We start from the raw sequence: 24942 nt of genomic DNA, 5'->3' as shown, positions 1-24942 counted from the left end.
GCTTGCCGCCGCCAGTCATTTCGATATAGTATTACCATATAATGTATAGCGATATATACCATTACGTAATAACGTATAACGTTGTATATTATTACGTAATAGCGTACATCGTTGTATATTGGTACGTTATAACGTATAACGTTGTATATTGTTACGTTATAACGTATAACGTATAACGTTGTATATTGTTACGTAATAACGTATAACTATATATAGTATTACCATATAATGTACAGCGATATATACCATTACGTAATAACGTATAACGCTGTACATGGTTACGTAATAAAGTATAACGTTATATAGTATTTCCATATAACGTATAACGTTATATACTATTACGTAATAACGTATAACGTTATATACTATTACTTAATAACGTATGACGTTATATACTATTACGTAATAACGTATAACGTTATATACTATTAAGTAATAACGTATAACGTTATATACTACTACCAGATAATGTATAACGATATATATAATTACGTAATAACGCATAACATTGTATATTATAACGTAGTAACGTATAACGATATATAGTATTACCATATAATGTACAGCGATATATACCATTACGTAAAAACGTATAACGTTGTATATTGTTACGTTATAACGTATACCGGTATATACTATTACGTAATAACGTATAGCGTTATATAGTATTACCTTATAACGTATAACGTTATATACTATTACGTAATGACGTATAACGTTATATAGCATTACCATAGTATTACCATATAACGTATAACGTTGCATTTTATTACGTAATAACGTATAACGTTGTATATTATTACGTAATAGCGTATAACGTTATATGCTATTACGTAATAACGTATAACGGTATATAGTATAACCATAGTATTACCATATAACGTATAACGTTACATATTATTACGTAATAACGTATAACGTATTATATTATTACGTAATAGCGTATAACTTTGTATATTGGTACGTTATAACGTATAACGTTGTATATTGTTACGTTATAACGTATAACGTTATATAGTATTACCATGTAACGTATAACGTTATATACTATTAAGTAATAACGTATAACGTTATGTACTACTACCAGATAATGTATAACGATATATATAATTACGTAATAACGCATAACGTTGTATATTATAACGTAGTAACGTATACCGTTATATACTATTACCATATAACGTATAACGATATATACTATTACGTAATAACGTATAACGTTGAATATTGTTACGAAATAAAGTATAACGATATATAGTATTACCATATAATGTATTACGTTATATACTATTACGTAATAACGAATATTGTTGTATGTTGTTACGCTATTACGTGTAACGTTATATATTATTTCCATATAACGTACAACGTTATATACTATTACGTAACAGCTTATAACGTTGTATATTATTACGTAATAACGTATGACGATGTATGTTATTACGTAATACGGTATGACGTTGTATATTGGTACGTTATAACGTATAACGATATATAGTATTACCATATAATGTATAGCGATATATACCATTACGTAATAACGTATAACGTTGTACATTGTTACGTTATAACGTATAACGTTATATAGTATTTCCATATAACGTATAACGTTATATACTATTACGTAATGACGTATAACGTTATATAGCATTACCATAGTATTACCATATAACGTATAACGTTGCATTTTATTACGTAATAACGTATAACGTTGTATATTATTACGTAATAGCGTATAACGTTGTATATTATTACGTAATAACGTATAACGTTGGATATTATTACGTAATATCGTATAGCGGTATATACTATTACGTAATAACGTATAGCGTTATATAGTATTAGCATATAACGTATAACGATATATTCGATTACGTAATAACGTGTAACGTTGTACATTGTGACGTTATAACGTATATCGTTACATAGTGTTACCATACAACGAATATGTTTATATACTGTTACGTAATAACGTATAACGTTATATACTATTACTTAATAACGTATAACGTTATATACTATTACGTAATAACGTATAACGTTATATGCTATTACGTAATAACGTATAACGTTATATAGTATAACCATAGTATTACCATATAACGTATAACGTTACATATTATTACGTAATAACGTATAACGTATTATATTATTACGTAATAGCGTATAACTTTGTATATTGGTACGTTATAACGTATAACGTTGTATATTGTTACGTTATAACGTATAACGCTATATAGTATTACCATGTAACGTATAACGTTATATACTATTAAGTAATAACGTATAACGTTATGTACTACTACCAGATAATGTATAACGATATATATAATTACGTAATAACGCATAACGTTGTATATTATAACGTAGTAACGTATAACGATATATAGTAGTACCATATAATGTACAGCGATATATACCATTACGTAAAAACGTATAACGTTGTATATTATTACGTAACAACGTATACCGTTATCTACTATTACCATATAACGTATAAGTATATGAACTATTACGTAATAACTTATAACGTTGTACATTATTACGTAATAACGGATAACGTTGTATATTGTGACGTTATAACGTGTATCGTTATATAGCGTTACCATACAACGAATATCGTTATATACTATTACGTAATAACGTATGACGCTCAATAATGTTACGTAATAACGTATAACGTTGTACATTATTACGTAATAACGTATACCGTTATATACTATTACCATATAACGTATAACGATATATACTATTACATAATAACGTATAACGTTGAATATTGTTACGTAATAAAGTATAACGATATATAGTATTACCATATAATGTATAACGTTACATACTATTACGTTATAACGTATAACGTTGCATATTATTACGTAATAACTTATAACGTTGTATATTATTACGTAATAACGTATAACGTTGTATATTGTTACGTAATAACGTATAACGATATATAGTATTACCATATAATGTATAGCGATATATACCATTACGTAATAACGTATAACGTTGTATATTATTACGTAATAGCGTACATCGTTGTATATTGGTACGTTATAACGTATAACGTTGTATATTGTTACGTTATAACGTATAACGTTATATACCATTACGTAATAACGTATAACGTTGTACATTGTTACGTTATAACGTATAACATTATATAGTATTTCCATATAACGTATAACGTTATATACTATTACGTAATAACGTATAACGTTATATAGTATAATCATAGTATTACCATATAGCGTATAACGTTGCATTTTATTACGTAATAACGTATAAGGTTGTATATTATTACGTAATTGCGTATAACGTTGTATATTGGTACGTTATAACGTATAACGTTGTATATTGTTACGTTATAACGTATAATGTTATATACTATTACGTAATAACGTATAGCGTTATATAGTATTACCATATAACGTATAACGGTATATACTATTAAGTAATAACGTATAACGTTGTATATTGTGACGTTATAACGTTTATCGTTATATAGTGTTACCACACAACGAATATCGTTATATGCTATTACGTAATAACGTATGAAGCTAAATAATATTACGTAATAACGAATAGCGTTGTATATTATTACGTAATAACGTATACCGTTATATACTATTACCAAATAACGTATAACGATATATACTATTACGTAATAACGTATAACGTTGAATATTATTACGTAATAAAGTATAACGATATATAGTATTACCATATAATGTATTACGTTATATACTATTACGTAATAACGTATATCGTTGTATGTTGTTACGCTATTACCTATAACGTTATATAGTATTACGTAATAACGTATAATGATATATATTATTACAATATACGATATAATTATCATACAATAAAAGTTTATTTTCTATACAGAAATTCCGGTTTCATATTTACATACCTTTTACAATTTCGTAATAACGTACAACGTTGTATATTATTACGTAAAAACGTATAACGTTGAATATTGTTACGTAATAACGTATAACGATATACAGTATTACCATATAATGCATAGAGATATATACCATTACGTAAAAACGTATAACGTTGAATATTGTTACGTAATAACGTATAACGATATATAGTATTACCATATAATGTATAGCGATATATACCATTACGTAATAACGTATAACGTTGTATATTGTTACGTTATAACGTACAACGTTATATACTATTACGTAATAACGTATAACGTTGTATATTGTTACGCAATAACGTATAACGATATATGGTATTACCATATAATGTACAGCGATATATACCATTACGTAATAACGTATAACGTTGTACATTGTTACGTTATAACGTATAACGTTAAATAGTATTACCATATAACTTATAACGTTATATACTATTACGTAATAACGTATAACGATATAGTATTACCATAGTATTACCGTATAACGAATAACGTTGCATATTATTACGTAATAACGTATAACATTGTATATTATTACGTAATAACGTATAACGTTGTATATTATTACGTAATAGCGTACAACGTTGTATATTGCTACGTTATAAGGTATAACGTTGTATATTGCTACGTTATAACGTATAACGTTATATACTATTACGTAATGACGTATAGCGCTATATAGCATTACCATATAACGTATAATGACATATACCATTACGTAATGAGGTATAACGTTGTGTATTATTACGTAATAACGTATAACGTTGTATATTATTACGTAATAACGTATAACGTTGTATATTGTTACGTTACAACGTATACCGGTATATACTATTACGTAATAACGTATAGCGTTATATAGTATTACCATATAACGTATAACGATATATACCATTACGTAGTAAGGTATAACGTTGTGTATTATTACGTAATAACGTATAACGTCGTATATTATTACATAATAGCGTACAACGTTGTATATTGGTACGTTATAACGTATAACGTTGTATATTGTTACGTTATGACGTATAACGTTATATACTATTATGTAATAACGTATAACGTTGTATATTGTTACGTAATAACGTATAACGATATATGGTATTACCATATAATGTACAGCGATATATACCATTGCGTTATAACGTATAACGTTGTATATTATTACATAGTAGTATCTTAATGGGTCTTAGAGGAAAGGACATGTAATGATGTTTTGATTTCATTAATAATATTCGATGCAACGAAATAATTACAATGCTGTCGTACGTCTTATTTTCAGACGCGGCTGTCGACTTCCCGATTCACACTCTTCGGCTTCTGCACTCGCTCGCTCTCGCTTCTCAATTCACACTCTGCACACCTTTTGCATCCGTTCTCTCCGGCTTCTCAACTAATACAGACTTTAACGTCTCTTTGTCTTTTCCCGCCGTTCGAGACACGTGTCCCGAAACGCCCGTGGCCAGGGTCACGCGGGCCCTTTCCACGAAACTATCCACTTAAAAAGGATCGACGACACATTGATGTACCCGACGATGCCGCGGCACTCGCGACATTGTTTACGATTCGGCAGATATCTTAGGCCTTTTGTCCACGATACTACATTACTACGTAATAGCGTATAACATTATATACTACTACCAGATAATGTATAACGATATACACCATTACGTAAAAACGTATAACGTTGTACATTATTACGTAATAATGTATAACGTAGTATATTGTTACGTAATAACGTATAACGATATGCAGTAATACCATATAACGTATAATGATATATACCATTGCGTAATAAGGTATAACGTTGTGTATTATTACGTAATATCGTCTAACGTTGTATATTATTACGTAATAGCGTATAACGTTGTATATTGTTACGTTTTAACGCATAACGCTATGTACTATTACGTAATAACGAATGACGTTATATAGTATTACCGTGTAATGTATAACGTTATATACTATTACGTAATAACGTATAACGATATATAGTATTACCATATAACGTATAGCGATATATACCATTACGCGATAACGTATAACGTTGTATATTGTTACGTTATAACGTATACCGGTATATACTATTACGTAATAACGTATAGCGTTATATAGCATTACCATATAACGTATAACGATATATACCATTACGTAATGAGGTATAACGTTGTGTATTATTACGTAATAACGTATAACGTTGTATATTATTACGTAATAACGTATAACGTTGTATATTGTTACGTTACAACGTATACCGGTATATACTATTACGTAATAACGCATAGCGGTATATAGTATTACCATATAACGTATAACGATATATACCATTACGTAATAAGGTATAACGTTGTTTATTATTACGTAATAACGTATAACGTTGTATATTATTACGTAATAACGTATAACGTTGTATATTGTTACGTAATAACGTATAACGTTGAATATTGTTACGTAATAATGTATAACAATATATATTATTACCATATAATGTATAGCGATATATACCATTACGCGATAACGTATAACGTTGTATATTGTTACGTTATAACGTATACCGGTATATACTATTACGTAATAACGTATAGCGTTATATAGCATTACCATATAACGTATAACGATATATACCATTACGTAATAACGTATCACGTTGTACATTATTACGTAATAGCGTATAACATTGTATATTTGTACGTTATAACGTATAACGTTGTATATTGTTACGTTATAACGTATAACGTTATATAGTATTACCATGTAACGTATAACGTTATATTCTGATAAGTAACAACGTATAACGTTATATACTACTACCAGATAATGTATAACGATATATACCATTACGTAATAACGTATAACGTTGTATATTATTACGTGATAATGTATAACGTAGTATATTGTTACATAATAACGTATAACGATATACAGTATTTCCATATAACGTTTAGTGATATATACCATTGCGTAATAACGTATAACGTTGTGTATCATTACGCTTAACGTATTACGTTGTATATTGGTACGTAATAACGTATAACGTTGTATATTGTTACGTTATAACGTATAACGTTATATACTATTACGTCATAACGTATAACGTTGTATATTCTTACGTAATAACGTATAACGTTGTATATTATTACGTAATAGCGTATAACGTTGTATATTATTACGTAATGACGTATACCGTTATATACCATTACCATATAACGTATAACGATATATACTATTACGTAATAACGTATAACGTTGAATATTGTTACGTAATAAAGTATAACGTTATATACTACTACCATATAATGTATAACGATATATACCATTACGTAAAAACGTATAACGTTGTATATTATTACGTAATAATGTATAACGTAGTATATTGTTACGTAATAACGTATAACGATATACAGTATTACCATATAAGGTATAATGATATATACCATTGCGTAATAACGTATAACGTTGTGCATTATACCGTAATATCGTATAACATTGTATATTATTACGTAACAACGTATACCGTTATATACTGTTACCATATAACGTATAACGATATGTACTATTACGTAATAACATATAACGTTGTATATTACTACGTAATAACGGATAACGTTGTATATTGTGACGTTATAACGTGTATCGTTATATAGCGTTACCATACAACGAATATCGTCATATACTATTACGTAATAACGTATGACGCTCAATAATGTTACGTAATGACGTATAACGTTGTACATTATTAGGTAATAACGTATACCGTTATATACTACTACCAGATAATGTATAACGATATATACCATTACGTAAAAACGTATAACGTTGTATATTATTACGTAATAATGTATAACGTAGTATATTGTTACGTAATAACGTATAACGCTATGCAGTAATACCATTTAACGTATAACGATATATACTATTACGTAATAACGTATAACGTTGAATATTGTTACGTAATAAAGTATAACGATACATAGTACTACCATATAATGTACAGCGATATATACCATTACGTAATAACGTATAACGTTGTACATTGTTACGTTATAACGTATAACGTTATATAGTATTTCCATATAACGTATAACGTTATATACTATTACGTAATACCGTATAACGTTATATACTATTACGTAATAACGTATAACGTTATATAGTATTACCATAGTATTACCATATAACGTATAACGTTGCATATTATTACGTAATAACGTATAACGTTGTACATTATTACGTAATAACGTATACCGTTATATACTACTACCAGATAATGTATAACGATATATACCATTACGTAAAAACGTATAACGTTGTATATTATTACGTAATAATGTATAACGTAGTATATTGTTACGTAATAACGTATAACGATATGCAGTAATACCATTTAACGTATAACGATATATACTATTACGTAATAACGTATAACGTTGAATATTGTTACGTAATAAAGTATAACGATATATAGTATTACCATATAACGTATAACGTTGTATATTATTACGTAATATCGTATAACGTTGTATATTATTACGTAATAGCGTATAACGTTGTATATTGGAACGTTATAACGTATAGCGTAGAATATTGTTACGTAATAACGTATAACGATATATAGTATTACCATATAATGTATAGCGATATATACCATTGCCTAATAACGTATAACGTTGTATATTACTACGTAATAGCGTATAACGTTAAATACCACTACCAGATAATGTATAACGTTATATACCATTACGTTAAAACGTATAACATTGTATATTATTACGTAATAATGTATAACGTAGTATATTGTTACGTAATAACGTATATCGATATACAGTATTACCATATAACGTATAATGATATATATCATTGCGTAATAACGTATAACGTTGTGTATTATTACGTAATATCGTATAACGTTGTATATTATTACGCAATAACGGATAACGCTGTATATTGTGACGTTATAACGTGTATCGTTATATAGCGTTACCATACAACGAATATCGCTATATACTATTACGTAATAACGTATGACGCTCAATAATGTTACGTAAAAACGAATAACGTTGTATATTATTACGTAATAACGTATACCGTTATATAGTATTACCATATAACGTATAACGATATATACTATTACGTAATAACGTATAACGTTGAATATTGTTACGTAATAAAGTATAACGATATATAGTATTACCATATAATGTATTACGTTATATACTATTACGTTATAACGTATAACGTTGCATATTATTACGTAATAAGTTATAACGTTGTATATTATTACGTAATAACGTATATCGTTGAATATTGTTACGTAATAACGTATAACGATATATAGTATTACCATATTATGTATAGCGATATAACGTTGTATATTGTTACGCAATAACGTATAGCGATATATGGTATTACCATATAATGTACAGCGATATATACCATTACGTAATAACGTATAACGTTGTACATTGATACGTTATAACGTATAACGTTAAATAGTATTTCCATATAACTTATAACGTTATATACTATTACGTAATAACGTATAACGATATAGTATTACCATAGTATTACCGTATAACGAATAACGTTGCATATTATTACGTAATAACGTATAACATTGTATATTATTACGTAATAACGTATAACGTTGTATATTATTACGTAATAGCGTACAACGTTGTATATTGGTACGTTATAAGGTATGACGTTGTATATTGCTACGTTATAACGTGTAACGTTATATACTATTACGTAATAACGTATAGCGCTATATAGCATTACCATATAACGTATAATGACATATACCATTACGTAATGAGGTATAACGTTGTGTATTATTACGTAATAACGTATAACGTTGTATATTATTACGTAATAACGTATAACGTTGTATATTGTTACGTTACAACGTATACCGGTATATACTATTACGTAATAACGTATAGCGTTATATAGTATTACCATATAACGTATAACGATATATACCATTACGTAGTAAGTTATAACGTTGTGTATTATTACGTAATAACGTATAACGTCGTATATTATTACATAATAGCGTACAACGTTGTATATTGGTACGTTATAACGTATAACGTTGTATATTGTTACGTTATGACGTATAACGTTATATACTATTATGTAATAACGTATAACGTTGTATATTGTTACGTAATAACGTATAACGATATATGGTATTACCATATAATATACAGCGATATATACCATTGCGTTATAACGTATAACGTTGTATATTATTACATAGTAGTATCTTAATGGGTCTTAGAGGAATGGACATGTAATGATGTTTTGATTTCATTAATAATATTCGATGCAACGAAATAATTACAATGCTGTCGTACGTCTTATTTTCAGACGCGGCTGTCGACTTCCCGATTCACACTCTTCGGCTTCTACACTCGCTCGCTCTCGCTTCTCAATTCACACTCTGCACACCTTTTGCATCCGTTCTCTCCGGCTTCTCAACTAATACAGACTTTAACGTCTCTTTGTCTTTTCCCGCCGTTCGAGACACGTGTCCCGAAACGCCCGTGGCCAGGGTCACGCGGGCCCTTTCCACGAAACTATCCACTTAAAAAGGATCGACGACACATTGATGTACCCGACGATGCCGCGGCACTCGCGACATTGTTTACGATTCGGCAGATATCTTAGGCCTTTTGTCCACGATACTACATTACTACGTAATAGCGTATAACATTATATACTACTACCAGATAATGTATAACGATATACACCATTACGTAAAAACGTATAACGTTGTACATTATTACGTAATAATGTATAACGTAGTATATTGTTACGTAATAACGTATAACGATATGCAGTAATACCATATAACGTATAATGATATATACCATTGCGTAATAAGGTATAACGTTGTGTATTATTACGTAATATCGTCTAACGTTGTATATTATTACGTAATAGCGTATAACGTTGTATATTGTTACGTTTTAACGCATAACGCTATGTACTATTACGTAATAACGAATGACGTTATATAGTATTACCGTGTAATGTATAACGTTATATACTATTACGTAATAACGTATAACGATATATAGTATTACCATATAATGTATAGCGATATATACCATTACGCGATAACGTATAACGTTGTATATTGTTACGTTATAACGTATACCGGTATATACTATTACGTAATAACGTATAGCGTTATATAGCATTACCATATAACGTATAACGATATATACCATTACGTAATGAGGTATAACGTTGTGTATTATTACGTAATAACGTATAACGTTGCATATTATTACGTAATAACTTATAACGTTGTATATTATTACGTAATAACGTATAACGTTGAATATTGTTACGTAATAACGAATAACGATATATAGTATTACCATATTATGTACAGCGATATATACCATTACGTAATAACGTATAACATTGTACATTGTTATGTTATAACGTATAACGTTATATAGTATTTCCATATAACTTGTAACGTTATATACGATTACGTAATAACGTATAACGATATAGTATTACCATAGTATTACCGTATAACGTATAACGTTGCATATTATTACGTAATAACGTATAACATTGTATATTATTACGTAATAGCGTATAACGTTGTATATTGGAACGATATAACGTATAGCGTAGTATATTGTTACGTAATAACGTATAACGATATATGGTATTACCATATAATGTACAGCGATATATACCATTACGTAATAACGTATAACATTGTACATTGTTATGTTATAACGTATAACGTTATATAGTATTTCCATATAACTTGTAACGTTATATACGATTACGTAATAACGTATAACGATATAGTATTACCATAGTATTACCGTATAACGTATAACGTTGCATATTATTACGTAATAACGTATAACATTGTATATTATTACGTAATAGCGTATAACGTTGTATATTGGAACGATATAACGTATAGCGTAGTATATTGTTACGTAATAACGTATAACGATATATAGTATTACCATATAATGTATAGCGACATATACCATTGCGTAATAACGTACAACGTTGTATATTACTACGTAATAGCGTATAACGTTGTATATTCTTACGTTATAACGTATCCCGGTATATACTATTACGTAATAACGTATAACGTTGTATATTGTTACGTAATAACGTATAACGATATATAGTATTACCATATAATGTATAGCGATATATAGCATTACCTGATAACGTATAACGATGTACATTGTTACGTTATAACGTATAACGTTATATACTATTACGTAATAACGTAAAGCGTTATATAGCATTACCATATAACGTATAACGATATATACCATTACGTAATGAGGTATAACGTTGTGTATTATTACGTAATAACGTATAACGTTGTATATTATTACGTAATAACGTATAACGTTGTATATTGTTACGTTATAACGTATACCGGTATATACTATTACGTAATAACGTATAGCGTTATATAGTATTACCATATAACGTATAGCGATATATACCATTACGTAATAAGGTATAACGTTGTATATTGTTACGTTATAACGTATAAAGATGTATAGTATTACCATATAATGTATAGCGAGATATACCATTACGTAATAACGAATAATGTTGTACGTTGTTACGTTATAACGTATAACGTTATATAGTATTTCCATATAACGTATAACGTTATATACTATTACGTAATTACGTATAACGTTATATAGTATTACCATATAACGTATAACGTTGCATATTATTACGTAATAACGTATAACGTTTTATATTACTACGTAATAGCGTATAGCGTTAAATACTACTACCAGATAATGTATAACGATATGCACTATTACGTAATAGCTTATAACGTTGTATATTATTACGTAATAACGGATAACGTTGTATACTGTGACGTTATAACGTGTTTCGCTATATAGCGTTACCATACAACGAATATCGTTATATACTATTACGTAATAACGTATGACGCTCAATAATGTTACGTAAAAACGAATAACGTTGTATATTATTACGTAATAACGTATACCGTTATATACTATTACCATATAACGTATAACGATATATACTATTACGTAATAACGTATAACGTTGAATATTGATACGTAACAAAGTATAACGATATATAGTATTACCATATAATGTATTACGTTATATACTATTACGTTATAACGTATAACGTTGCATAATATTACGTAATAACTTATAACGTTGTATATTATTACGTAATAACGTATAACGTTGAATATTGTGACGTAATAACGTATAACGATATATAGTATTACCATATAATGTATAGCGATATATACCATTACGTAATATCGTATAACGTTGTATATTATTACATAGTAGTATCTTAATGGGTCTTAGAGGAAAGGACATGTAATGATGTTTTGATTTAATTAATAATATTCGATGCAACGAAATAATTACAATGCTGTCGTACGTCTTATTTTCAGACGCGGCTGTCGACTTCCCGATTCACACTCTTCGGCTTCTACACTCGCTCGCTCTCGCTTCTCAATTCACACTCTGCACACCTTTTGCATCCGTTCTCTCCGGCTTCTCAACTAATACTGACTTTAACGTCTCTTTGTCTTTTCCCGCCGTTCGAGACACGTGTCCCGAAACGCCCGTGGCCAGGGTCACGCGGGCCCTTTCCACGAAACTATCCACATAAAAAGGATCGACGACACATTGATGTACCCGACGATGCCGCGGCTCTCGCGACATTGTTTACGATTCGGCAGATATCTTAGGCCTTTTGTCCACGTTACTACATTCGGCCATCCTGCAATAACATCTGCCCTCAGATGTGGTCTTCAATTTCGCTATCGTCGGATGCGTCGTCTTCGGCGTTGAGGACCCAAGGCTTCATGAAGTCGGCGGTCGCCGACGTGTGCGTAGGCCCCTCATGCTCCCCTACTTTCTCCACCATGTATCGGTCATTCCACATTGTTCGCAATACCCGGTACGGACCTAAAAATTTTCCCCCGAATTTTAAACCTGGGCCAAATTGAGTTCTCTTAATGGCTACCAGATCTCCCCTTAGGTACTGCTTCGCACTCTTCCGTCTTTTGTCGAAATTCCTTTTGTTTTCTTCTTGCATCGCAGCGATCTTCCTTTTCGCGTCCTCACGTAACTCACGACGCTGTTTTTCGAAATTCACGCCCCACTCTTCGTCGATTAATCTTCTGGCTACATATCTATCGGCCTGACTACACGTTGCGGCATCTAAAATCTTACGGACTTCAATGCCCTTCTTCTGTGCGCTTCTCAACCGTGCAATCAGCTCGTCCTCACACTCAGCCACATACACAGCACCCGGCAGTGAATTTCTACTCGGGGTATCCGCGTACTCCATATTTTTGCCCGGCCTATGACATACCTGACACTTAAAATCGCCTTCGTTTTTTCGCAACTTCACCAAGTCGTCTATTTCTCTTTTCTCAGACGGCGCCAGTCTTCGCGGTCGTTGTACTATGGGTTTGTCGCTTTTCAACACGATTTTCGCGGTTATCCCGACATCCCGCGTCTTCTCTGGCTTATACCCCCTAATGATATCGCGGATCGCTTCATGGTAGTGAGGTTCTTGTACGTGCGCTACATCTATCTCGTCAAACTGTTCTATCACGTTGACCCTCAACATATCCGACGCGTCTTCGTGACCGTCAGCCTGCCCGTCGGCCGTCATTACCTTCGTAAATTCACCCGAGGTCTCATTGTCAGCGGAACCCAAACCATCAAACTTAAGTTTACAATTTCCTAGCGGTGGTGATCCTAACCTCGCATACTCGTCTGATCGTATGAACGTGAGATCACTACCCGTATCTACTAACGATGTAATCTTACAGTCATCTATCGACACTTCTTTCACGTACTCCTTCTTCTCGGGCCTCGAGATGACGTAAGTCTCCTTTGGTCGTGCAGTACACTTCGCCGCAACATGTCCAAATTCGTTGCAGCTAAAGCACCTCACACCTTTCTCTTTCTTTGGACACGTAACACTTAAGTGATCGTCACCGCCGCAATTGAAGCACCTTTTGGGATCACTGCTCGTTTGCCTCGACTGCTTCCGTATTGCTGATCGTTCCGCTTCATCGTCCTTGCATTCCCCAAACTTTGTTTTCGCCCTCATCTCACTTTTCATCGCTTCATACCGCTTGAAGCGTTCCTTCAGCTGCTGCATATTCCTGGCCCCGTATAGTATGGCTTTATTCGCGACCTCATCGGGAATACCCTGGATAATATAGTCGATTACCGACTGTGTATCGACTCTTCCTTGTCCCGCAATCTCACGCATATTATACATATACTGAAGCAGACTCTCGTCTGTTCTTTTCGTTCTATGTGCTAATTCTTGATGTACCTCCCGGTCACTCACTATGTCTGGGAATTCATCTACCAACGCCTTTTTAAACTTCGCCCAGGACTTCGTGCATCGTTCTTGGCGTGCGAAAGCTTGAGCAGAGCCTGTGAGAAGCTTCCTGGCGAAAACCACCATGTGGATGTCCGACCAGCCACACACTTCCGCCATTTCCTCGAAATCCCTTATCCATTGGCTCACATTCGGTAGGTCATCTCCGCTGAATTTTCCTAACGAGTCTTTTACGTCTTCAAACGTTAACACCGTGCACTTAGGCTCGTCTTGCCTTCGTCGTCTTACCACTGGAGTCACCCAAGCTCCGCCGTCTTGACTACTGAGATCGTGATTCCCTGGACCGTTGCCGTCTAAACGGTCCTCAATCACGCCCATCTCATCGTCGTCGTCGTCTTCTAAAACATCATCGTCGTCGTCGTCTTCTTCTCGTGCATCGTGTTCCCGCTCTAAGCGTACCGCAACCAGCAATCGCGCTACCAGCTCGCGCTCTCTGCCCGCTAATCTCAGCCGTCGTTTTCTCAGCTCGTCTTTTAACTCAGGTATTCGCATCTGAGCCACCTGCTCGTCAGTCAAATCTGCTTCTCCTGCATTGTAGTCACTCATCGTTCCGAAATATCACTTTCACTTGTCACTTAGCGCTCTAGATCCCGGCTCGAGCCCCCAAAATTATGTAGTATCTTAATGGGTCTTAGAGGAAAGGACAAGTAATGATGTTTTGATTTAATTAATAATATTCGAAGCAACGAAATAATTACAATGCTGTCGTACGTCCTATTTTCAGACGCGGCTTTCGACTTCCCGATTCACACTCTTCGGCTTCTACACTCGCTCGCTCTCGCTTCTCAATTCACACTCTGCACACCTTTTGCATCCGTTCTCTCCGGCTTCTCAACTAATACAGACTTTAACGTCTCTTTGTCTTTTCCCGCCGTTCGAGACACGTGTCCCGAAACGCCCGTGGCCTGGGTCACGCGGGCCCTTTCCACGAAACTATCCACTTAAAAAGGATCGACGACACATTGATGTACCCGACGATGCCGCGGCACTCGCGACATTGTTTACGATTCGGCAGATATCTTAGGCCTTTTGTCCACGATACTACATTACTACGTAATAGCGTATAACATTATATACTACTACCAGATAATGTATAACGATATACACCATTACGTAAAAACGTATAACGTTGTACATTATTACGTAATAATGTATAACGTAGTATATTGTTACGTAATAACGTATAACGATATGCAGTAATACCATATAACGTATAATGATATATAACATTGCGTAATAAGGTATAACGTTGTGTATTAATACGTAATATCGTCTAACGTTGTATATTATTACGTAATAGCGTATAACGTTGTATATTGTTACGTTTTAACGCATAACGCTATGTACTATTACGTAATGACGAATGACGTTATATAGTATTACCGTGTAATGTATAACGTTATATACTATTACGTAATAACGTATAACGATATATAGTATTACCATATAATGTATAGCGATATATACCATTACGCGATAACGTATAACGTTGTATATTGTTACGTTTTAACGCATAACGCTATGTACTATTACGTAATGACGAATGACGTTATATAGTATTACCGTGTAATGTATAACGTTATATACTATTACGTAATAACGTATAACGTTGAATATTGTTACGTAATAAAGTATAACGATATATAGTATTACCATATAATGCATTACGTTATATACTATAACGTTATAACGTATAACGTTGCATATTATTACGTCATAACTTATAACGTTGTATATTATTACGTAATAACGTATAACGTTGAATATTGTTACGTAATAACGTATAACGATATGCAGTAATACCATATAACGTATAATGATATATACCATTGCGTAATAAGGTATAACGTTGTGTATTAATACGTAATATCGTCTAACGTTGTATATTATTACGTAATAGCGTATAACGTTGTATATTGTTACGTTTTAACGCATAACGCTATGTACTATTACGTAATAACGTATACCGTTATATACTATTACCATATAACGTATAACGATTTATACTATTACGTAATAACGAATAACGATATATAGTATTACCATATTATGTATAGCGATATATACCATAACGTAATAACGTATAACGTTGTATATTATTACGTAATAGCGTACAACGTTGTATATTGTTACGTTATAACGTATACCGGTATATACTATTACGTAATAACGTATAGCGTTATATAGAGTTACCATATAACGTATAACGATATATACCATTGCGTAATAAGGTATAACGTTGTGTATTATTACGTAATAACGTATAACGTTGTCTATTATTACATAATAGCGTACAACGTTGTATATTGGTACGTTATAACGTATAACGTTGTATATTGTTACGTTATGACGTATAACGTTATATACTATTACGTAATAACGTATAGCGCTATATAGCATTACCATATAACGTATAACAATATATACCATTACGTAATGAGGTATAACGTTGTGTATTATTACGTAATAACGTATAACGTTGTATATTATTACGTAATAACGTATAACGTTGTATATTGTTACGTTATAACGTATACCGGTATATACTATTACGTAATAACGTATAACGTTGTATATTCTTACGTAATAACGTATAACGTTGTATATTATTACGTAATAGCGTATAACGTTGTATATTATTACGTAATAACGTATTCCGTTATATACTATTACCATATAACGTATAACGATATGTACTGTTATGTAATAACTTATGACGTTGTTTATTATTACGTAATAACGTATGACGTTGTATGTTATTACGTAATACGGTATACCGTTGTATATTGGTACGTTATAACGTATAACATTGTATATTGTTACGTTATAACGTATAACGTTATATACTATTACGTAATAACGTATAGCGGTATATAGTATTACCATATAACGTATAACGATATATACCATTACGTAATAAGGTATAACGTTGTGTATTATCACGTAATAACGTATAACGTTGTATATTATTACGTAATAACGTATAACGTTGAATGTTGTTACGTAATAATGTATAACAATATATAGTATCACCATATAATGTATAGCGATATATACCATTAAGCAATAAGTTATAACGTTGTGTATTATTACGTAATAACGTATAACGTTGTATATTGTTACGTAATAACGTATAACGTTGTATATTATTACATAATAGCGTATAACGATGTACATTTGTACGTTATAACGTATAACGTTGTATATTGTTACGTTATAACGTATAACGTTATATACTATTACGTAATAACGTATAACGTTGTATATTGGTACGTAATAACGTATAACGTTGTATATTATTACGTAATAGCGTATAACTTTGTGTATTATATAGTAATAGCGTATAACGTTGTATATTGTTACGTAATAACGTATAACGATATACAGTATTAACATATAACGTATAACGTTATATACTATTAAGTAAAAACGTATAACGTTATATACTACTACCAGATAATGTATAACGATATATACCATTACGTAATAACGTATAACGTTGTATATTATTACGAAATGATGTATACCGTTGTATATTGTTACGTAATAACGTATAACGTTGTACATTGTTACGTTATAACGTATAACGTTATATAGTATTACCATATAACGTATAACGTTGCATATTACTACGTAATAACGTATAACGTTGTATATTATCACGTAATAGCGTATAACGTTGTATATTGGTACGTTATAACGTATAACGTTGTATATTGTTACGTTATAACGTATAACGTTATATAGTATCACCATATAACTTATAACGTTATATACTATTAAGTAAAAACGTATAAAGTTATATACTACTACCAGATAATGTATAACGATATATACCATTACGTAATAACTTATAACGTTGTATATTATTATGTAATAATGGGTAACGTTGTATATTGTGACATAATAACGTGCATCGTTATATAGCGTTACCATACAACGAATATCGTTATATACTATTACGTAATAACGTATAACGTTGAATATTGTTACGTAATAAAGTATAACGATATATAGTATTACCATATAATGTATTACGATACATACTATTACGTACTAACGTATATCGTTGTATGTTGTTACGCTATTACCTATAACGTTACATAGTATTTCCATATAACGTATAACGTTATATACTATTACGTAACAACTTATAACGTTGTGTATTATTACGTAATAACGTATAACGTTGTAAATTGTTACGTTATAACGTATAACGTTATATACTATTACGTAATAACGTATAACGTTATATAGTATTATCATAGTATTACCATATAACTTATAACGTTGCATATTATTACGTAATAACGTATAACGTTGTATATTATTACGTAATAGCGTATAACGTTGTATATCGGTACGTTATAACATATAACGTTGAATATTGTTACGTAATAACGTATAACGATATATAGTAATACCATATAATGTATAGCGATATATAGCATTACGTAATAACGTATAACGTTGTATATTATTACGTAATAACGTATAACGTTGTATATTGTGACGTTATAACGTGTATCGTTATATAGTGTTACCATACAACGAATATCGTTATATACTATTACGTAATAACGTACAACGTTGTATATTGTTACGTAATAACGTATAACGATATATAGTATTACCATATAATGTATAGCGATATATACCATTACGTAATATCGTATGACGTTGTATATTATTACGTAACAGCGTACAACGTTGTATATTGGTACGTTATGACGTATAACGATGTATATTGTTACGTTATAACGTATAACGTTATATACTATTACGTAATAATGTATAACGTTGTATATTATAACGTAATAACGTATAACGATATATACCATTACGTAATAAGGTATAACGTTGTGTATTATTACGTAATAATGTATAACGTTGTGTATTATTACGTAATAACGTATAACGTTGTATATTATTACGTAATAGCGTACAACGTTGTATATTGGTACGTTATAACGTATAACGTTGTATATTATAACGTTACAACGTATAACGTTATATACTATTACGTAATAACGTATAACGTTGTATATTATTACGTAATAGCGTATAACGTTGTATATTATTACGTAATAGCGTATAACGTTGTATATTGGTACGTTATAACGTATAACGTTGTATATTGTTAAGTTATAACGTATAACGTTGCATATTATTACGTAATAACGTATAACGTTGTATATTATTACGTAATAGCGTATAACGTTGTATATTATTACGTAATAGCGTATAACGTTGTATATTATTACGTTACAACGTATAACGTTATATACTATTACGTAATAACGTATAACGTTGTGTATTATTACGTAATAACGTATAACGTTGTATATTGTTACGTAATAACGTATAACGTTGTATATTGTTACGTAATAACGTACAACGTTGTATATTATTACGTAATAGCGTATAACGTTGTACATTTGTACGTTATAACGTATAACGTTGTATATTGTTACTTTATAACGTATAACGTTATATACTATTACGTAATAACGTATAACGTTGTATGTTGGTACGTAATAATGTATAACGTTATATAGTATTACCATGTAACGTATAACGTTATATACTAGTAAGTAATAACGTATAACGTTATATATTACTACCAGATAATGTATAACGATATATACCATTACGTAGTAACGTATAACGTTGTATATTATTGCGTAATAATGCATAACGTAGTATATTGTTACGTAATAACGTATAACGGTAGTTACTATTACTTAATAACGACTGACGTTATATAGTATTACCGTGTAACGTATTACGTTATATACTATTACGTAATAACGTATATCGTTGTATATTGTTACGCTATTACGTATAACGTTATATAGTATTACTTACTAACGTATATTGTTATATATTATTACAATATGAGGAATAATTATCATCCAATAAAAGTTTATTTTGTATACAGATATTCCGGTTTCATATTTACATACCTTTTACAATTACGTAATAACGTACAACGTTCTATATTATTACGAAATAACGTATAACGTTGTACATTGTTACGTTATAACGTATAACGTTATATAGTATTACCATATAATGTATAACGTTGCATATTATTACGTAATAACGTATAACGTTGTATATTATTACGTAATAGCGCATAACGTTGTATATTTGTACGTTATAACGTATAACGTAGTATATTGTAACGTAATAACGTATAACGATATACAGTATTACCATGTAGCGTATAATGATATACACCACTGCGTAATAACGTATAACGTTGTGTATCATTACGCTTAACGTATAACGTTGTATATTTGTACGTTATAACGTATAACGTAGTATATTGTAACGTAATAACGTATAACGATATACAGTATTAACATGTAACGTATAACGTTATATGCTATTAAGTAAAAACGTATAACGTTATATACTACTACAAGATAATGTATAACGATATATACCATTACGTAATAACGTATAACGTTGTATATTATTACGAAATGATGAATAACTTTGTATATTATTACGTAATAACGTATAACGTTGTACATTGTTACGTTATAACGTATAACGTTATATAGTATTACCATATAACGTATAACGTTGCATATTATTACGTAATAACATATAACGTTGTATATTATTACGTAATAGCGTATAACGTTGTATATTGGTACGTTATAACGTATAACGTTGTATATTGTTACGTTATAACGTATAACGTTATATAGTATTACCATATAACTTATAACGTTATATACTATTAAGTAAAAAGGTATAACGTTATATACTACTACCATATAATGTATAACGATATATACCATTACGCTTAACGTATAACGTTGTATATTGGTACGTTACAACGTATAACGTTGTATATTGTTACGTTACAACGTATAACGTTATGTACTATTACGTAATAACGTATAACGTTGTATATTGTTACGTGATAATGTATAACAATATATAGTATTATCATATAATGTATAGCGATATATACCATTACTTAATAACGTATAACGTTGTATATTGTTACGTTATAACGTATGACGTTATATAGTATTACCATATAACTTATAACGTTACATACTATTAAGTAAAAACGTATAACGTTATATAGTACTACCAGATAATGTATAACGATATATACCATTACGTAATAACGTATAACGTTGTATATTATTACGAAATAATGTATAACGTTGTATATTGTTACGTAATAACGTATAACGATATACAGTATTACCATATAGCGTATAATGATATATACCACTGCGTAATAACGTATAACGTTGTGTATCATTACGCTTAACGTATAACGTTGTATATTGGTACGTTATAACGTATAACGTTGTATTTTGTTACGTTATAACGTATAACGTTATATACTATTACCATATAACCTATAAGGATATATACTATTACGTAATACCTTATAGCGTAGTATATTATTACGTAATAACGTATAACGTTGTATATTGTGACGTTATAACCTGTATCGTTATATAGTGTTACCATACAACGAATATCGTTATGTACTATTACGTAATAACGTATTACGCTATATAATATTGCGTAATAACGAATAACGTTGTATATTATTACGTAATAACGTATACCGTTATATACTATTACCATATAACGTATAACGATATATACCATTACGTAATAAGGTATAACGTTGTGTACTATTACGTAATAACGTATATCGTGGTATATTATTACGTAATAACGTATAACGTTGTATATTGTTACGTTATAACGTATAACGTTATATACTATTACGTAATAACGCATAACGTTGTATACTGTTACGTTGTAACGTATAACGTTGTATATTGTTACGTTATAACGTATAACGTTATATACTATTACGTAATAACGTATAGCGTTGTATATTGTTACATAATAATGTATAACAATATATAGTTTTACCACATAATGTATAGCGATATATACCATTACGTAATAACGTATAACGTTGTATATTGTTACGTTATAACGTATAACGTTATATACTATTTCCATATTACGTATAGCGTTATATACTAATACCAGATAATGTATAACGATATATACCATTACCTAATAACGTATAACGTTGTATATTATTACGTAATAACGTATAAAGTTGTATATCATTACGTAATATCGCATAACGTTGTATATTATTACGTAATAACGTATAACGATATATACTATTACGTAATAACGTATAACGTTATATACTACTACCATATAATATATAACGATATATACCGTTACGTAATAAGGTATAACGTTGTGTATTATTACGTAATGTCGCATAACGTTGTATATTTTTACGTAATAACGTATAACGATATATACTATTACGTAATAACGTGTAACGTTATATACTACTACCATATAATGTATAACGATATATACCATTACGTAATAAGGTATAACGTTGTGTATTGTTACGTAATAGCGTACAACGATGTATACTATTACGTAATAACGAATGACGTTATATAGTATTACCGTGTAACGTATTACGTTATATACTATTACGTAATAACGTATATCGTTGTATATTGTTACGCTATTACGTATAACGTTATATAGCATTACTTATTAACGTATAAGGTTATATATTATTACAATATAAGGAATAACTGTCATACAATAAAAGTTTATTTTCTATACAGAAATTCCGGTTTCATATTTACATACCTTTTACAATTACGTAATAACGTACAACGTTGTATATTATTGCGAAATAACGTATAACGTTGTGCATTGTTACGTTATAACCTATAACGTTGTATAGTATTACCATATAATGTATAACGTTGCATATTATTACGTAATAACGTATAACGTTGTATATTATTACGTAATAGCGCATAACGTTGTATATTTGTACGTTATAACGTATAACGTTGTATATTGTTACGTAATAACGTATAACGTTATATAGTATTACCATATAACGCATAACGTTATATACTATTAAGTAAAAACGTATAACGTTAAATACTACTACCAGATAATGTATAACGATATATACCATTACGTAATAACGTATAACGTTGTATATAATTACGTAATAATGTATAACGTAGTATACTGTTACGTAATAACGTATAACGATATACAGTATTACCATGTAGCGTATAATGATATACACCACTGCGTAATAACGTATAACGTTGTGTATCATTACGCTTAACGTATAACGTTGTATATTGGTACGTTATAACGTATAACGTTGTATATTGTTACGTTATGACGTATAACGTTATGTACTATTACGTAATAACGTATAACGTTGTATATTGTTACGTAATAATGTATAACAATATATAGTATTACCATATAATGTATAGCGATATATACCATTACGTAATAACATATAACGTTGTATATTGTTACGTTATAACGTTATAACGTTATAGACTATTACGTAATAACGTATAACGATATATACCATTACGTAATAAGGTATAACGTTGTGTATTATTACGTAATAACGTATATCGTGGTATATTATTACGTAATAACGTATAACGTTGTATATTGTTACGTTATA

This window comes from Bombus affinis, unplaced genomic scaffold (assembly GCF_024516045.1).
Source record: "Bombus affinis isolate iyBomAffi1 unplaced genomic scaffold, iyBomAffi1.2 ctg00000099.1, whole genome shotgun sequence".
Classification (NCBI taxonomy): domain Eukaryota; kingdom Metazoa; phylum Arthropoda; class Insecta; order Hymenoptera; family Apidae; genus Bombus; species Bombus affinis.
This window is presented reverse-complemented; position numbering follows the sequence as displayed.